Here is a 19,769-nt window from a genome sequence, read left to right on the forward strand (position 1 = left end):
TGGCTGTTTGGGTGTATCCTTCTCTGCCCCTCGAGTGCTTGCACTGAGCTGTATGAGGGACTTCTTTACAAGTAAAGCCCATTCTATCCACTCCTGCTGGCTCTCTCACGAGCATAGCGCTCTAATGTGCAAACATAGTTTGTGTTACTGTATTAAACTCAGACCAAATAGCTTTGGCAAAAAAAAAATAGCTCACACAATATGTATTGTGTTTTATATAACTACAAGTGAGCTTACAGGTACATGAATTATTCATGCAGTATGTTATCATGTCTATCTAACGGATGTTGGATTAGTCCTGTTTTTAAACAGTCTTTGACACCTAGCACTTTACAAGCACCTTTTTGCACATTTTCATGACAGACTACAGTAGACAACAATCACATACAATGGAACGTACTTCAGCCCACACCAATATGCGTAATTCTTTCCTGGTGACTAGAACCTTTGTAGTACTATGATTGTTTATAATTATCTCAGAAATAAGGTCAGGGGATTCATCCCATAATTAATCTGTATTTATATTCCATTCTGCATCTGCAACGTCCTAGGCCATCGTAATTGACATCAACATGGGGATTACTGCAACCCTCTAATTGTCATATAGTTCCCCTAGGTGGAGAAATAGCACCTAGTCTTAAACAGAAAATTACAGGCATAAGTAATTTGACCTGTCCGGCTGGACATGTCATTTTTGAAGTACGGTACCATGTGAGTAATGATTGGTGGCCGAATCTGTTTGTACTTTTACAGATTCCTAAATTAATACTACAGGGCATACAGCCTGAGACCTGACTAAGTAGCCTAATAGAATGCAATACTAGGCACTAAATAGGTGATCCAGGGCAGACGATTCATTGGGGCCCTACAGTAAGGACAGGGATCAGGCCAGTTTTGGCTGACAAGCCTATGCAGTCACCCGCCTTGAAGTTGACACGCTCAATTTGCACAATTGCATTTTGTGCACTATTGATCATTCCGTTTTAAAATGTGCTTTATTTACATGTTTTTTATAACTGTTTTTAAGATCAAGTATATAACTGTTAATATTCTACTTATTTATTAAAGTATTTATTCGCCTATGGTCTTACATTAGGCCATCAGTGTATTACACGACTGGAGGCTACTATTATATATTGAGTACTAGTATTTTGTCTATGTCTACTGCAAGTACTGTCACGTGATGCACTTTAAATATTGGCACGGTCACTTTCAAAACTGTAGCATACCAGAACCACACTGTCATGTGATCAAGGCTCGGAGGAGCCAAAACGTTATGGAGGCAGTCCACAACCAATAAAGGAATTTGCACTTACTACTGATCCGTGTCTACGTTGCTGCGGTGGGGACAGGATTGCCTTCGCCGACGCTGTGGATTCCGTGATATATATATATATATATATCTATATATATATATATATATATATATATCCCCATATATCTCCATATATCTCCAACACCAGAACCTGACCACATACACTTTTCTCAGCATATTTCACAGGAACGGACCTCCACACAGGAAAGATTGATTTCTTTAGTGCGTTTATTGTCCCATATCACAACATGAAGCGTTTTGACCGTGTCACCCCAGTCTTGATCACATGACATGTTCGAGACCCAATGTGATTTAAATACATTTACTGCAGCACTCCCCTCCCTATTGTATAGCATGGGGGTAGAAGACAGACTTTTCAATGAGTAACATGTGTTAAAAGAAATACCCATTTACAACTATATTATTTAATCTGTATTTAAAAAAACTTTCCCAACAGGTAATCGTTTTATTATATATACATGCATAAATAAATGTTGGCATATAGGATTTCCTCAATTCATCACTATATATAATGCAAAATAGTGCAAATCAGCAATACTGGGCAAGTGCCCAAATTCCAGTGGCTAAAATCTTAGCCAACACACAGCCCCTCAAAAGCCATTAAAAATCTGCCAACATTGGGAGGTCCCAGTCCTGGCTGGGTGGCTTCCTTGACACTTTGGGACTGATAGATTGCTGGAGGCTGCTACACCCTGGACAATTACAATACACCTTTCATTCTGGTGCACACGGTAGTCTCTCGAGACTTGACTATATCCTGATGCCCGCAACACAGGCCCCACTTGTTAAGGAGATCAGCCATTTGGCTAGGGGTATTTCAGATCACTCCCCATTATGGCTCGTAATGGAAACGGGACCGGGAACTGAGGGCCGGGTAGCCCCGATCAACCCTTGGTATCTCCGTGACCCTAAGATCCGCACGGAATTGACCAAATCACTCAACCATTATTTTGTGGAGAATGTGGGGTCTGTGTCATCGTCTGTCTCGCTATGGGAAGCCTGTAAGACGGTCATCCGCGGCCACGCCTTATCGTTAATTAATAACGCTAAGAAACGTAAGTGCGAGGCAGTGGTCCGACTTGAAACTGAGATATCAGACATAGAAAGAGAGCTGGAATTAAAAAAAAAAAAAAAAAAAAATATGCCAACATATTAAAGTGCAAAGTGCCTTAGTTGTACATCCTAATATTGAAAGTGCATATGCTAATCCTAAAGTGCAAATAAATAACGGTCAACTATTATTATCATAGAGAACACAATAAAGTTAAAACAATATTTTTAGCAGATAAAGTGGATGCTACTAATACTTCATAATCATAAAGTGCTGCTGTCTCAATTACTCCAATGCCCAAGACCAATAATAGAATCCCACCAATCTTGGGGATGCGCAGAACAAATGCTTAAAAGTGCTAAATATATATACATAAATGTGTAAATATGTGCAAATTGACGCTACACCAGATCATATTGGCGTAAGTTATCTACAATTAATGCTGAGAATGTAAACATATATATTCAAAAAGTGCAAAAACCTACTACCATCAGATTTGAATACCACACAGACACCGAATAAATACCAGTAAAACCAGGAATCTAGTAAAACCAGTAAAATCCGATAAAAGCAAGGCTAAAATCCAATAAATAATCAGTTCTACACACATAAATAAATATATATATCTTAAAAATGATCTGAATACATTTCATAATTGTTTTAGCAGCAACAATGATCTAATTCGATTCGAAGTTTACAGAAAATTATACAGATTTTCCCCCGTGTTCAGACCCTTCGTCATTTTGGTATCTAACCATAAAATATACTGACTCTCTAATTGACTTTGTTTTTTCTCTCTATTTCCGCCCCTTATCGATTTGGGTACTGCATCAATTACAAAATAACTGCGGTCGCCAGTAGGTAGTTATAGTTAGGACCTAGTTACCACAGGAAAATGGCAACATTCTATTCCCAATAACTTTTGCCCCGATTGACGAAACTTCACGAAATTTTCAAACTAAATTCTTCGTTGAGATCAGCTCCTATGTTGAAAGTTTAGGGGTGATTCGTCAAGGGGGGGCTGAGAAAAAAGATGGGTCCCAAAATGTGTTTTCTCCATGTTAATTTCCAAAGGAAACTTTAGACAAGGCTACAGTTCGAACGGGTGAACGGAATTACCTCAAATTTGGCAGGGAGAAGGGTCTTGGTCTAGAAAACACGCTTTTGGTGTAAATTCATTCAGTAGTTTTTGAGAAATATCGAAATTTACTGATATCGATATTTGGGAATTCTGTCATCTGATTGGCTGAGGCATTACAAGCTTGTTCCTGATTGGCTGCGAGTGGTTGCAACTAGGAACTGTTGGCCGCCATTTTGTGATTCCGTTGAAGTGAGTAAGGGGAAAAAGTGGAAAATAGGAGGGTAGGAGCACTGTAACCTCTGTGGGGTGTTTAGGGTGTGCTATAGAGGGGGTGCGAAGCGAGGTATTTACCCTTACCGGTGTGTAAGTGGTGGGCTATGGAACTGAAGTGAGGTATTGCGTAGAGTCTGATGCGGGTAAGGTGAGCTGGTGCGGGACTCGGGGAATAAAGCGTGAGCCCAAATTGTGTGTCTTATGCTGTTAATCATGCACTTTTCACTCGGTGCTTTCCTACACCTATTCCGTTTGTGACTTTTAATCAATTCTTAATACCATCAAAGTTCATTCTGTTTAATTTTCTTAATTTTGACCACAATTCATTTTATAACTTGTGAACCATTAGTTCTTCATGATTATATCAACATTGTAAATTACATATACATTTACAATTGTACATAGCATTATATTCAATACTACATTTCAGAATCAATCAGCATTGACATTTAACACGCCCGATGCATTTCGGTACTTAGTACCTTCCTCAGGGGCAAAATCTAAAAGACAAGAGAAATAATAATATGTACATTAATTCATGTGCCCACAGTAGCTCCTTGTTTATATATTTCCTCGTAAAAAATGTGCATACCTTATTGTGGATAGTGTCTGCGAAGTCTCCCTACAACGTGGAAGCATTTCTGAATGTTATATGTATACTTATGATTCCTAGGTGGGTTAAAAAAATATACTGTCGTTGTTTGTCTCTTACCTAAAGGTACTGTAAGTAGAGACCGGTTCTGCAATAAAGACCATGTGTATAGTCTGTTAAATCCATCGTTACAACTGATATAGTAACCATATGAAAAAATGATAAAATGGCACAGCCTACCTGTATCTGACGGTTACTTTTGCGAAAACCTATGGTATGGTATAATAAAAGCAATTCGAAATTGCATTAATGCTCAGGTCTTCTAATCAATATCTTTACTGCATTATGCATTGATGGATATCCTACCTTACGGGTTTTCTCTCTGGTGCTCTCTGTAAAAAAACAGAAATGCACACATTTTGCCCGTTATAATCTATAATCTGGAATAAGTTACTGGTTTCAAAAAAGAACCGATAGTTGATATTACGCTTGACGAGTATCATACCCAATGCTGAAATGCTGTCGGCTTTGATCACGGACGCCAAAGATCCCGGAACGACATCTCCCCCGTTATTTCCTGTATAAGTGCACGCCTATTTGCGTGGTCACTAAAAACGGACTAAAATTATTCCAACATGGGCGCCATCTTAACGTGGTCTTTCCCTGTCTCGATTAAAATTACAGTTACAATACCTGTGTCGTATTGTGTTTCTGTTGAATTAAACAATTGAACTGTGTCTGTGCTACCATTTATATGCGGAAAAAATCGTCTGTTAAAGCGGGTGCGGTTTAATATGCTATTGGCGTTCAACGAACTCGGTCTTTTTTAGTTTTAATGCTCGTACCGACTCGTGCTCCATCTTGGAGCAGTGTAATATACATTTATATTAACACGCTGATGTTAGATCTAAATCGTGAATGATTGTAATGTTCTTCTGCGTATTTCTGTATTCATCATCGGTTTAATGTGTTCCTAGATGTTATGCCTGTTTTATGATTCAAAAAGATATATGATTTGTTAAATGAAAATTATAACTCGTACTTAAATAATACATAACATAATACATTAGTGCATGTGGCAGAAACATAAATTCAAAAAGGACAATAATAAACGACTACATGAACTTAAAAATCAACTTATAATGGCTACAGTTCTGTTTGATTAATGAAGTTTTTTAACCCCATCCTATGCTGATGTCATTGCTCAATTCGTCCCATTAGGACATCTATCCACTATATTGACTATCTTTCACAGGTAGCACGATAAATCGTATCGGTCATTCAACCCAATCGGAGACATTGTTTGTAATGTCTTAATCCAGAATAACTCTCGTTGAAGTAATTTTTGTCTGTTGTCAACTCCCTGTTGCATTGCCAATTTCTCTATCACAAAAAAGCGTAGTTGGGAGATAGAGTGATGTGATTCTTGCCAATGTTGTGCTAGAGGTGATGCTGCTGTTACATTTCTTATCTTGCTCTTATGTTCCGTTATTCTGACTTTAATTTTCCGTTCAGTCTTGCCCACATACATCTTGCCACATGGGCATTTAATTGCATAGATAACATTTTGTGCGTTGCAATCACACGTATGCCTCAATGTTATCTTTTTGCCTGTTGTTGGATGGTTGAACGTATCTCCTGTTATGACATTATTGCAATGTATGCAATTCTGACAACGTGTCGTTCCTTTATATACCCTTGTTTCAATTTGTGGTTTCGGGTGTTTTAAGATCTCCTTTAGATTTCTCCCTCTGGTGTATGCATGTAATGGCACATCTTTAAAGAGACCCTTGAAGTCTGGTTCTGTAGCTAGTAGTTCCCATCTTTTGTTGATTATTGTTTTAATCTTTTTTGACTGGGTAGTGTATTTGGATACAAAAACCATTCTATCCTTCGTCATCTTTTCTTTGGTTTTTAACAAATCTTTTCCCTCTATTTTGAGTACTTTTTCCTTGCTTTGCTGTAACATGTCCATTGGGTATCCTCTCTGTTTATATTTGAGCAAATGCTCATCCATCTTGATCAGGCCTGTTTGTGTTTCTGAACAAATGCGTTTTATCCTTAAACATTGCGAGTAAGGTAAATTACTGATCAAACTTCTCGGGTGAAAGCTATCGTATGCCAATGCATTGTTTCGATCAGTGGGTTTGGAATATAGTTCAGTGCGGAAACATGTTGCAGACTTGATAACCCATACATCCAAAAAATATATGCTCTGTTGGTCGATTTTATGTGTAACTTTTATTCTGGGGTTTACATTATTCAATTCCATGATCATTCTTTCAAGTTCTTGAACCGGAGCTTGCCAGATCAAAAAAATATCGTCAATGAATCGACAGTACAACCTAATGTTTAGCCAATGTGGTGTATTCATCAGGTTCTCTGATTCAAACTGGGCCATAAAGATGTTGGCATATGATGGTGCCCCTGAAAATCCCATGGATGTCCCCGTTAGTTGAGCAAAGTATTGGTCATTCCATTCGAAATAACTGTTTTGTAAACAGAATTTTAACAGTTTCAGGATTTTTTCTGTTTGTATCTCTCCCATCTGAAGCAATGCCCATTCAACAGAGTCTAATCCAGCTGTGTGTGGGATGGAAGTATAAAGCGCAACCACATCAATGGTACATAGTATCCACGACTCGTTGTAGTCCTCATTCAAATTGGCCAGTTTATTTAAAAAATCGGTGGTATCCTTGATATATGAGCTCCATGTTTGAACAAATTGCTGGAGAAAATGATCCAGATATCTTCCAATGGGGTCAAATATTGATCCACAGCCCGAGACTATTGGTCTAAATGGTGGGTCCTGCTGGTTCTTGTGGATTCTCGGAATCATGTATAATTTGGGGCATCTAGGATGTGTTGAGTTGAGATATGCCCGAGTTTTTGTGTCTATCCAGTGTTGGTCCTCTACTTCTTGTAGTAAGTGGTTGAGCAGTAGTTGTATTTGCTTGGTAGGTTCGATGTCCAATGGTAAATAGGTGTTGCTGTCACTGACATGTGTGTCAACCTTGTTTTTGTAATAAACAGTGTCCATTACAACTATTGCTCCTCCTTTGTCCGCTGGGTGTATAGTCAGATGCTTGTTATTTGTCAAATTTTGTAATGTGTGTTGTTCCTGTTTAGTTAGATTTTGGTGTGTCATTTTTTTGAAATCCATTGCCTCAATGTCCTTTTTCACCATGATCTCGAATGTATCCAACATTTTGTGTGAGACTGGTGGTTGATAAGTGCTCTTAGGTTTGAATATTCCGACCTGATCTATCAAAGTTGAAGTGTTAGGTTCCAACACGTTTGTGAAAAAATGCCTTAACCTCAATGTTCTCATAAACCGGTACAAGGCTGCCTCAGTTTCTATTTCATTAGCTCTAGTCGTGGGGACAAATGACAGTCCTTTATTCAAAACTTTAGTTTGGAGTCTGTTTAAGTTTGTAGTTGAAATGTTGATAACTAAATCACTGTCCTCCCGCTTCTCAATGCTTTGCCTGCCCCTTTCTCGCCTGGTCGGGCGATTTCGCTGGGTCCTCCTGGTTGTGACGTCGGTTGTAATCCTTTGTTTTGGACCTGTGACAAAAAAGCCACACTACTAGTTGTTGGTTGCGCTTCCGTTGATTGACTTATTGGCCTAGTGATATCTGGTGGTATGTTAACTGGACCTCTATTTATTGTTATTTCTTTATCTGTGACTAAGCTTTCCTCAGATGAGTGGGTTGTTGTTGTTGCTTTTTTAGGTTCAAATCTTCGACGAGTGTAAATATCGGCCCACGTGTACACTTCATTGAGTTTATAGTCTATCGTGTCACGTTTGTACTTGCGCAACTTTCCTTCCTGTAGCTCTTTACTGTACTTGTCCAGTTTTTGTTTTATTCCTTCTAAGTTAATTTGCCACGTGTCAGTTTCCAGTCTTGATTCCAAATCCATTTTGAGCATATTGATTTCCTCCTCTAGTTCTCTAATGGTCTTAGATAGTTCCTCTACTATCAGGAGTATAAGGTCCAGGGAGCATTTATTGAGTATGCTATACCACTTTTCCATAAATTTGGCGTTAAGGTTGAAACGAAACAACATCGGTTTGATTGCAAGTCTTAGTCCTCTAGGGATTCGTTGTGCTTTGGGGTATTGCACAAGTGTTGAGGCATGCATTTTCTGATTAAGTTGGCGACGAGTTAGGTATTCCAATTGCTTAAGCTGTTGGCTGATGGAACTGCCATGGGCATCTTGAGTGCGAACTTCTTGTATAAGTGAATATATTTTGTCAGCCTGATCCGCTGTGTAGGCCAATGTTGCTGCTCTGTTGTCTGTAATTCCTGTGATCTGATCAAACTGCATTTTTCAATGGGTGCTTCCTCAATGTTTTGACAGTTTATTAGAAAGAGAATATGGGGTGCGTGAGGAGCACTCTCTGTTTGAAAGGTTAAGTTAGCGTCTTAGTTGGTGCTATGATTGTAAGGTTTGTCACTCCCAAATTAAACTGTAATTTTGACTAGCCTAAGGGTTAGTCCAATCATGCACTTTTCACTCGGTGCTTTCCTACACCTATTCCGTTTGTGACTCTTAATCAATTCTTAATACCATCAAAGTTCATTCTGTTTAATTTTCTTAATTTTGACCACAATTCATTTTATAACTTGTGAACCATTAGTTCTTCATGATTATATCAACATTGTAAATTACATATACATTTACAATTGTACATAGCATTATATTCAATACTACATTTCAGAATCAATCAGCATTGACATTTAACACGCCCGATGCATTTCGGTACTTAGTACCTTCCTCAGGGGAAAAACTAAAAGACAAGAGAAATAATAATATGTACATTAATTCATGTGCCCACAGTAGCTCCTTGTTTATATATTTCCTCGTAAAAAATGTGCATACCTTATTGTGGATAGTGTCTGCGAAGTCTCCCAACAAAGTGGAAGCATTTCTGAATGTTATATGTATACTTATGATTCCTAGGTGGGTTAAAAAAAATATACTGTCGTTGTTTGTCTCTTACCTAAAGGTACTGTAAGTAGAGACCGGTTCTGCAATAAAGACCATGTGTATAGTCTGTTAAATCCATCGTTACAACTGATATAGTAACCATATGAAAAAATGATAAAATGGCACAGCCTACCTGTATCTGACGGTTACTTTTGCGAAAACCTATGGCATGGTATAATAAAAGCAATTCGAAATTGCATTAATGCTCAGGTCTTCTAATCAATATCTTTACTGCATTATGCATTGATGGATATCCTACCTTACGGGTTTTCTCTCTGGTGCTCTCTGTAAAAAAACAGAAATGCACACATTTTGCCCGTTAAAATCTATAATCTGGAATAAGTTACTGGTTTCAAAAAAGAACCGATAGTTGATATTACGCTTGACGAGTATCATACCCAATGCTGAAATGCTGTCGGCTTTGATCACGGACGCCAAAGATCCCGAAACAACATCTCCCCCGTTATTTCCTGTATAAGTGCACGCCTATTTGCGTGGTCACTAAAAACGGACTAAAATTAATCCAACATGGGCGCCATCTTAACGTGGTCTTTCCCTGTCTCGATTAAAATTACAGTTACAATACCTGTGTCGTATTGTGTTTCTGTTGAATTAAACAATTGAACTGTGTCTGTGCTACCATTTATATGCGGAAAAAATTGTCTCTTAAAGCGGGTGCGGTTTAATATGCTATTGGCGTTCAACGAACTCGGTCTTTTTTAGTTTTAATGCTCGTACCGACTCGTGCTCCATCTTGGAGCAGTGTAATATACATTTATATTAACACGCTGATGTTAGATCTAAATCGTGAATGATTGTAATGTTCTTCTGCGTATTCCTGTATTCATCATCGGTTTAATGTGTTCCCAGATGTTATGCCTGTTTTATGATGCAAAAAGATATATGATTTGTTAAATGAAAATTATAACTCGTACTTAAATAATACGTTACATACTACATTAGTGCATGTGGCAAAAACATAAATTCAAAAAGGACAATAATAAACGACTACATGAACTTAAAAATCAACTTATAATGGCTACAGTTCTGTTTGATTAATGTAGTTTTTTAACCCCATCCTATGCTGATGTCATTGCTCAATTCGTCCCATTAGGACATCTATCCACTATCTTGACTATCTTTCACAGGTAGCACGATAAATCGTATCGGTCATTCAACCCAATCGGAGACATTGTTTGTAATGTCTTAATCCAGAATAACTCTCGTTGAAGTAATTTTTGTCTGTTGTCAACGCCCTGTTTCATTGCCAATTTCTCTATCACAAAAAAGCGTAGTTGGGAGATAGAGTGATGTGATTCTTGCCAATGTTGTGCTAGAGGTGATGCTGCTGTTACATTTCTTATCTTGCTCTTATGTTCCGTTATTCTGACTTTAATTTTCCGTTCAGTCTTGCCCACATACATCTTGCCACATGGGCATTTAATTGCATAGATAACATTTTGTGCGTTGCAATCACTCGTATGCCTCAATGTTATCTTTTTGCCTGTTGTTGGATGGTTGAACGTATCTCCTGGTATGACATTATTGCAATGTATGCAATTCTGACAACGTGTCGTTCCTTTATATACCCTTGTTTCAATTTGTGGTTTTGGGTGTTTTAAGATCTCCTTTAGATTTCTCCCTCTGGTGTATGCATGTAATGGCACATCTTTAAAGAGACCCTTGAAGTCTGGTTCTGTAGCTAGTAGTTCCCATCTTTTGTTGATTATTGTTTTAATCTTTTTTGACTGGGTAGTGTATTTGGATACAAAAACCATTCTATCCTTCGTCATCTTTTCTTTGGTTTTTAACAAATCTTTTCTCTCTATTTTGAGTACTTTCTCCTTGCTTTGCTGTAACATGTCCATTGGGAAGATTTGAACCTAAAAAAGCAACAACAACCCACTCATCTGAGGAAAGCTTGGTCACAGATAAAGAAATAACAATCAATAGAAGTCCAGTTAACATACCACCAGATATCACTAGGCCAATAAGTCAATCAGCGGAAGCGCAACCAACAACTAGTAGTGTGGCTTTTTTGTCACAGGTCCAAAACAAAGGATTACAACCGACGTCACAACCAGGAGGACCCAGCGAAATCGCCCGACCAGGCGAGGAAGGGGCAGGCAAAGCATTGAGAAGCGGGAGGACAGTGATTTAGCTATCAACATTTCAACTACAAACTTAAACAGACTCCAAACTAAAGTTTTGAATAAAGGACTGTCATTTGTCCCCACGACTAGAGCTAATGAAATAGAAACTGAGGCAGCCTTGTACCGGTTTATGAGAACATTGAGGTTAAGGCATTTTTTCACAAACGTGTTGGAACCTAACACTTCAACTTTGACAGATCAGGTCGAAACATTCAAACCTAAGAGCACTTATCAACTACCAGTCTCACACAAAATGTTGGATACATTCAAGATCATGGTGAAAAAGGACATTGAGGCAATGGATTTTAAAAAAATGACACACCAAAATCTAACTAAACAGGAACAACACACATTTCAAAATTTGACAAATAACAAGCATCTGACTATACACCCAGCGGACAAAGGAGGAGCAATTGTTGTAATGGACACTGTTTATTACAAAAACAAGGTTGACACACATGTCAGTGACAGCAACACCTATTTACCATTGGACATCGAACCTACCAAGCAAATACAACTACTGCTCAACCACTTACTACAAGAAGCAGAGGACCAACACTGGATAGACACAAAAACTCGGGCATATCTCAACTCAACACATCCTAGATGCCCCAAATTATACATGATTCCGAAAATCCACAAGAACCAGCAGGACCCACCATTTAGACCAATAGTCTCGGGCTGTGGATCAATATTTGACCCCATTGGAAGATATCTGGATCATTTTCTCCAGCAATTTGTTCAAACATGGAGCTCATATATCAAGGATACCACCGATTTTTTAAATAAACTGGCAAATTTGAATGAGGACTACAACGAGTCGTGGATACTATGTACCACTGATGTGGTTGCGCTTTATACTTCCATCCCACACACAGCTGGATTAGACTCTGTTGAATGGGCATTGCTTCAGATGGGAGAGATACAGACAGAAAAAATCCTGATACTGAAACTGTTAAAATTCTGTTTATAAAACAGTTATTTCGAATGGAATGACCAATACTTTGCTCAACTAACGGGGACATCCATGGGATTTTCAAGGGCACCATCATATGCCAACATCTTTATGGCCCAGTTTGAATCAGAGAACCTGATGAATACACCACATTGGCCAAACATTAGGTTGTACTGTCGATTCATTGACGATATTTTTTTGATCTGGCAAGCTCCGGTTCAAGAACTTGAAAGAATGATCATGGAATTGAATAATGTAAACCCCAGAATAAAAGTTACACATAAAATCGACCAACAGAGCATAGATTTTTTGGATGTAAGGGTTATCAAGTCTGCAACATGTTTCCGCACTGAACTGTATTCCAAACCCACTGATCGAAACAATGCATTGGCATACGATAGCTTTCACCCGATAAGTTTGATCAGTAATTTACCTTACTCGCAATGTTTAAGGATAAAACGCATTTGTTCAGAAACACAAACAGGCCTGATCAAGATGGATGAGCATTTGCTCAAATATAAACAGAGAGGATACCCAATGGACATGTTACAGCAAAGCAAGGAGAAAGTACTCAAAATAGAGAGAAAAGATTTGTTAAAAACCAAAGAAAAGATGACGAAGGATAGAATGGATTTTGTATCCAAATACACTACCCAGTCAAAAAAGATTAAAACAATAATCAACAAAAGATGGGAACTACTAGCTACAGAACCAGACTTCAAGGGTCTCTTTAAAGATGTGCCATTACATGCATACACCAGAGGGAGAAATCTAAAGGAGATCTTAAAACACCCGAACCACAAATTGAAACAAGGGTATATAAAGGAACGACACGTTGTCAGAATTGCATACATTGCAATAATGTCATAACAGGAGATACGTTCAACCATCCAACAACAGGCAAAAAGATAACATTGAGGCATACGAGTGATTGCAACGCACAAAATGTTATCTATGCAATTAAATGCCCATGTGGCAAGATGTATGTGGGCAAGATTGAACGGAAAATTAAAGTCAGAATAATGGAACATAAGAGCAAGATAAGAAATGAGACAGCAGCATCACCTCTAGCACAACATTGGCAAGAATCACATCACTCTATCTCCCAACTACGCTTTTTTGTGATAGAGAAATTGGCAATGCAACAGGGAGTTGACAACAGACAAAAATTACTTCAACAAGAGTTATTCTGGATTAAGACATTACAAACAATGTCTCCGATTGGGTTGAATGACCGATACGATTTATCGTGCTACCTGTGAAAGATAGTCAATATAGTGGATAGATGTCCTAATGGGACGAATTGAGCAATGACATCAGCATAGGATGGGGTTAAAAAACTTCATTAATCAAACAGAACTGTAGCCATTATAAGTTGATTTTTAAGTTCATGTAGTCGTTTATTATTGTCCTTTTTGAATTTATGTTTCTGCCACATGCACTAATGTATTATGTAATGTATTATTTAAGTACGAGTTATAATTTTCATTTAACAAATCATATATCTTTTTGCATCATAAAACAGGCATAACATCTAGGAACACATTAAACCGATGATGAATACAGGAATACGCAGAAGAACATTACAATCATTCACGATTTAGATCTAACATCAGCGTGTTAATATAAATGTATATTACACCGCTCCAAGATGGAGCACGAGTCGGTACGAGCATTAAAACTAAAAAAGACCGAGTTCGTTGAACGCCAATAGCATGTTAAACCGCACCCGCTTTAAGAGACGATTTTTTCCGCATATAAATGGTAGCACAGACACAGTTCAATTGTTTAATTCAACAGAAACACAATACGACACAGGTATTGTAACTGTAATTTTAATCGAGACAGGGAAAGACCACGTTAAGATGGCGCCCATGTTGGATTTATTTTAGTCCGTTTTTAGTGACCACGCAAATAGGCGTGCACTTATACAGGAAATAACGGGGGAGATGTCGTTCCGGGATCTTTGGCGTCCGTGATCAAAGCCGACAGCATTTCAGCATTGGGTATGATACTCGTCAAGCGTAATATCAACTATCGGTTCTTTTTTTAAACCAGTAATTTATTCCAGATTATAGATTATAACGGGCAAAATGTGTGCATTTCTGTTTTTTTACAGAGAGCATCAGAGAGAAAACCCGTAAGGTAGGATATCCATCAATGCATAATGCAGTAAAGATATTGATTAGAAGACCTGAGCATTCATGCAATTTCGAATTGCTTTTATTATACCATACCATAGGTTTTCGCAAAAGTAACCGTCAGATACAGGTAGGCTGTGCCATTTTATCATTTTTTCATATGGTTACTATATCAGTTGTAACGATGGATTTAACAGACTATACACATGGTCTTTATTGCAGAACCGGTCTCTACTTACAGTACCTTTAGGTAAGAGACAAACAACAACAGTATATTTTTTTAACCCACCTAGGAATCATAAGTATACATATAACATTCAGAAATGCTTCCACTTTGTAGGGAGACTTCGCAGACACTATCCACAATAAGGTATGCACATTTTTTACGAGGAAATATATAAACAAGGAGCTACTGTGGGCACATGAATTAATGTACATATTATTATTTCTCTCGTCTTTTAGTTTTTGCCCCTGAGGAAGGTACTAAGTACCGAAATGCATCGGGCGTGTTAAATGTCAATGCTGATTGATTCTGAAATGTAGTATTGAATATAATGCTATGTACAATTGTAAATGTATATGTAATTTACAATGTTGATATAATCATGAAGAACTAATGGTTCACAAGTTATAAAATGAATTGTGGTCAAAATTAAGAAAATTAAACAGAATGAACTTTGATGGTATTAAGAATTGATTAAAAGTCACAAACGGAATAGGTGTAGGAAAGCACTGAGTGAAAAGTGCATGATTGGACTAACCCTTAGGCTAGTCAAAACTACAGTTTAATTTGGGAGTGACAAACCTTACAATCATAGCACCAACTAAGACGCTAACTTAACCTTTCAAACAGAGAGTGCTCCTCACGCACCCCATATTCTCTTTCTTATGCTGTGAAGTCATGTGCCATGGCCGCTGCACTACAGTTGTGGAAGTAGTGTCCGGATGTGTTTATAACTACTAGGACGAACTACTGACCCGTACTGGTATGAAAGTCCAGGGCTACGGAATATATGTGAGGTATTGTCTAGCGTCTCATGTTGCTAAGCTGAGCTGCTACCGGAGGCGGGGATTAAAGCGTGATCCCAAACTGTGTGTCATATGCTGTGAAGTCATGTGCTCTTGAAGCTGTGCCACATCTGTGCAAGTAGTGTCAGCATGTACTTATAGCTACTTGGATGAACTTTTGTTTAGAACATTGTAGCTTGTGTATGGTGCTTAGGCGATGTTGTATAGGGAGTGCAAAGGTAAATCAATATGGTATTTATAAAGCGCAAACTAATCACCCCTATGTGTGAGTAGAGCTGGGGATCAAAGCGAGAGGTCTGAGCTGCAAAGTGAGATGGTCTGTCCGCTGCGCCACAGGTGTGTGGAGAATACATTTTGGCGAGGATGCGGGAGTTGGCATTATATGGCCCTAAAATAGCGTGCCTAAGTTGTAAGTTATTGGGTGGCTCTAAAAAGAGCCCTTGTGTTCATTAGTTGGAGCTACATACAAGTACGGATGCACAGCTGATCTGTGAAGTGTACTGCATCACTTCTGTATATATCCGCAATATCAAAACGTATGTTGTTGTTGTATATGTTGTTGTATATGGACCCCATTTTGTGGTCTCTGAGGTATGCAGAGACAGCTTTGTTGACTTTTTTCCGAGATTTTTCAATCTGAGGACAAAATTGTTTGGACCATTTCCACTTCTGTCTTTGGCATATATTGAAATATACAAAGACAGTTTGAGGCAAAAGTAACATCAATTGTCCAAAGGTGTCCTTTATAAGCATTTCCAAATCTACCCCAGTCAATGTACCTAGGTCGTTTCCACCACATGCACAATCATGAGGTCAGGGTGTTGGAGATGCAAACTAGTTTTAGCCAAAGGCAACAATTGGTGCCACTTCAATGCTCTCTGTCCAAACCATTTAATGTCCACATTTTGTAAACCTAGGTCTAAGTCAATATGTCTCTGTTCTGCATACCTCTTGCACCAGAAAACATAGCTATGTCCTACGATCCACACTAGCATTTTGAAGGTATGGCTGGAAGGTATGGAAAGATGTCTGTAGCTCATGCAGTTCCGTCGTAGAATAAGAGATATGTTTAAAGATGGGGAACTAGTTTCTTTTTGCATACAAAACGGACCCTGATTGGGAGATGAAAAGCATTGTTTTTAAAAGTAGGGTGCACATTCGTTTTGTCGAAAAGTATGTTTGTGATTGGGTAAGAAAAAGCAGTTTGCAAGTGAAGTACATATTATAGGATAAAATTTGCTCAACTCAGCCACACCCGCTACTTGCATTTGGAAGGCACTGTTCGAACTTAAAACAATCGTGAACTTTTAACCTGCATGTGCCGTTAAATGTTCGAGAAAATGTTGCCAAAAAATATCGTTAGGTTTAAAAAAATTGATGAACTTTTAACCTCCGCGTGTTGTAGAATGTTCTAGAAAGTGTTGATAGAATACGTTGCATTCAGACTTCGATGAATATTAAAAAAAACTATTTATATGGAAAAGTAGAAAGACCGTAATAGAGAGAATTTTTGAAAGCTAAAAGAATCAAGGAACTATTGTAATTTGTTCTTGATTACCTACTGGTGGTCGCCAGTAGGTAGTTATCACTGTTAACGGTCTGAAAGTGCGGTGTTGCTCAGAGTGGCATGGTGGTGATATGATATGGTGCTACACTTGGGTATGAAACCGAGAGTCTAAACCGTGAGGTCATTGCTGTAAAGTGATGTGGTCTGGTGTTTGTAGCATACGTGTGCAAGTAGTGTTAGTAGGCGTTTATACCATACCTGGAGTGGGAAGCGAACTACTGACCGCTACTGTGTGTTGATAGTATGCCGGAAGCGGGATGCGAAGTAATTACGCCTACCAGTGTGAAGACTTGGGGATAAAACCAAGCTGATTACTGTCAAGTGATGGGCTCTGGGCGCTGTAGGATACTAGCTGCTGTAGTATAAGTGTGTAAGTAGTGTTAGTATGTGTTTATAGTATATAGGGAGTGGGAAGCGAACTACTCATCCCTACTGGTGTGAAGACTCGGGGATTAAACCGTGAGCCTAAATTTTGAGCTCATTGCTGTAAAGTGATGTGCTCTGGGCGCTGTAGCATACTTGTGGAAGAAGTGTTAGTTATACAATATAGGGAGTGGGAAGCGAATTACCCCTACCGATCTCAAGACTCGTGGATAAAACCATGAGCTCATTGCTGTAAAGTCATGAGCTCTGTGTAGTATTCCATTGCAAGTCACAGTAGAATGTTAGTATGTAATTCTACTAGAATCTAAGGGGCATATTATCAAAGAACGGCGTTAAAATTATCGCTGCTTTAGTGGCAGGAAACTGCCGCTAAAACGGCGATAGTGGGCTTGATAATATTCCGTAGAGAATTCCAATAGAAGCCCATGTTAACACCAGAACATGGGCTTCTATTGGAATTCTCTCCGGCATATTATCAAGCCCATTATCGCCGTTTTATCGGCAGTTTCCTGCCGCTAAAGCTGCGATAATTTTAACGCTGTTTCTTGATAATATGGCCCTCAGTATGTAATGTTAGAATGTAGGGCTGTCATGAGGGGACCTTGCGGAGTTCGTACACGGTGCTGGATTAGACGGTTGCTTTGCTGTCTGCTCCAGTTGGTGGTTGTTTCAAGTGTCTCGTTTTCTTGTAATAAATCTACTTATTGGATCCACTGCTGTCTGCCTCTTCACTACATAAATTTGGGGACGAGCGGGAGAAGGCAAAAAGAAGGCACCACTCACCAATATTTCAAAATTGCTTGAGTTGTGCTGAAGACCTGTTTTGTTCGTGTAGCTGTTTCTACTCATGCCAGGGTCCTCGGCTCATTGAACTAAGTCATCCGACTTCTGGTAGGATTTATATTTTTAGATTTTGCACTTCCTCTGCTTCTTCAATACATTCTGGTCGCTGTACTACACGTGTGCAAGTAGTGTTAGTATGCGTTTATACTAATAAATGCATCATGGTAGTAGGGAGGGCGACCTCTCAGGCACAGCTCATACAATGTCCCGGGTTGTGCATTGGCTGGACATTTGTGTTTGCTATTAGAGGGTGGTGCATGGCTTCCACCCTGTGATAGCAAATACGTGCTCGACTACTTGAAGCGAGAGGAGGAAAACCTCATATAGCTGTATTAGATGGGATACGGAAGGTAAAAAAGGGGAGAAAAGAACAAAACAAAAAAAAAGCAGGGTCTCACCCGTTCTTTTAAGTGAGGCCCCTGGTGGGTGGGTAATGTTCCGTGGCCAATCCAATTATTATATTGCGGGTTCTCTGTAGGACTGAAATGAAATGAAATGAAATTAAAAAGGGACTTCTAAAGCGCGCTGTGGCCAAGCGGCTTCCTGGCGCTGGGGATCACCTCGATGTCTAACCAGAGTGCACGAGAAAGAGGGGTTTATTCAGGAAAGGCCTGGAGAAAAAAGAAAGTTTTAAGGGCTTTGCGAAAATGGGAGAAGATAGGAATAGAGCGGATAGAGAGAGGGAGAGAGTTCCAAATCTGAGGAGCCCGCACAGAGAAGCGTGTGCCACCTGTGCGGGATTTACGGAAGCGGGGGACGTGAAGAAGAGAAAGAGATGAGGACCGAAGAGTGCGGGTGGGAGCGTGAGAAGAAATCAGAGAGTTAATGAAGTGAGGAGCAGACCGGGCATGAGCCCGAAAGGCCAAGCAGGCGAGTTTGAAGTGGGACCTGAAATGAACGGGGAGCCAGTGGAGGGTTTTAAGGGCAGGGGTGATGTGGGAGAACTTAGGAAGACGAAGGACCAGACGGGCCGCCTGGCTCTGGATGGCCTGGAGACGGCGAGTCTCGTAGGCTGGGATGCCGACATACAGGCCATTGCCATAATCCAGGCGGGAAGTGATGAGGGCAGTGATGATGAGTTTGAGGGCATCAGCAGAAAAAAAACGGGAGATTTTGCGAATGAGGCGGAGGGAAAGAAAACAAGAGGATACAACAGAACTGATGTGTGCGTGCATGGAAAGATCATTGCTGATCTTGATGCCCAAGGTCCGGACAGCGGAAACAGGAGAAGGAGGGGAGCCAAAGGAAAGGGGCCAGTGGGCTGAAGACCAGGGATTAGAAGGACCACCCGTGAGAACAAGCTCAGTCTTGTCAGGGTTGAGCTTCAGATGGTTGACTGGGGATCTTAATGTTACATGTAAATTAGGCG

At 39.4% G+C, this 19,769-nt stretch overlaps 1 long non-coding RNA gene across 1 annotated transcript in view; it reads left to right on the forward strand.

Moving 5' to 3' along the window:
* Nucleotides 1-19,769, forward strand: part of LOC144798705 (uncharacterized) — a 148,031-nt gene that overhangs the window by 79,579 nt on the left and 48,683 nt on the right. The gene's annotated exons all lie outside the window — the stretch shown is intronic.

This window comes from Lissotriton helveticus, chromosome 12 (assembly GCF_964261635.1).
Source record: "Lissotriton helveticus chromosome 12, aLisHel1.1, whole genome shotgun sequence".
Lineage (NCBI taxonomy): Eukaryota > Metazoa > Chordata > Amphibia > Caudata > Salamandridae > Lissotriton > Lissotriton helveticus.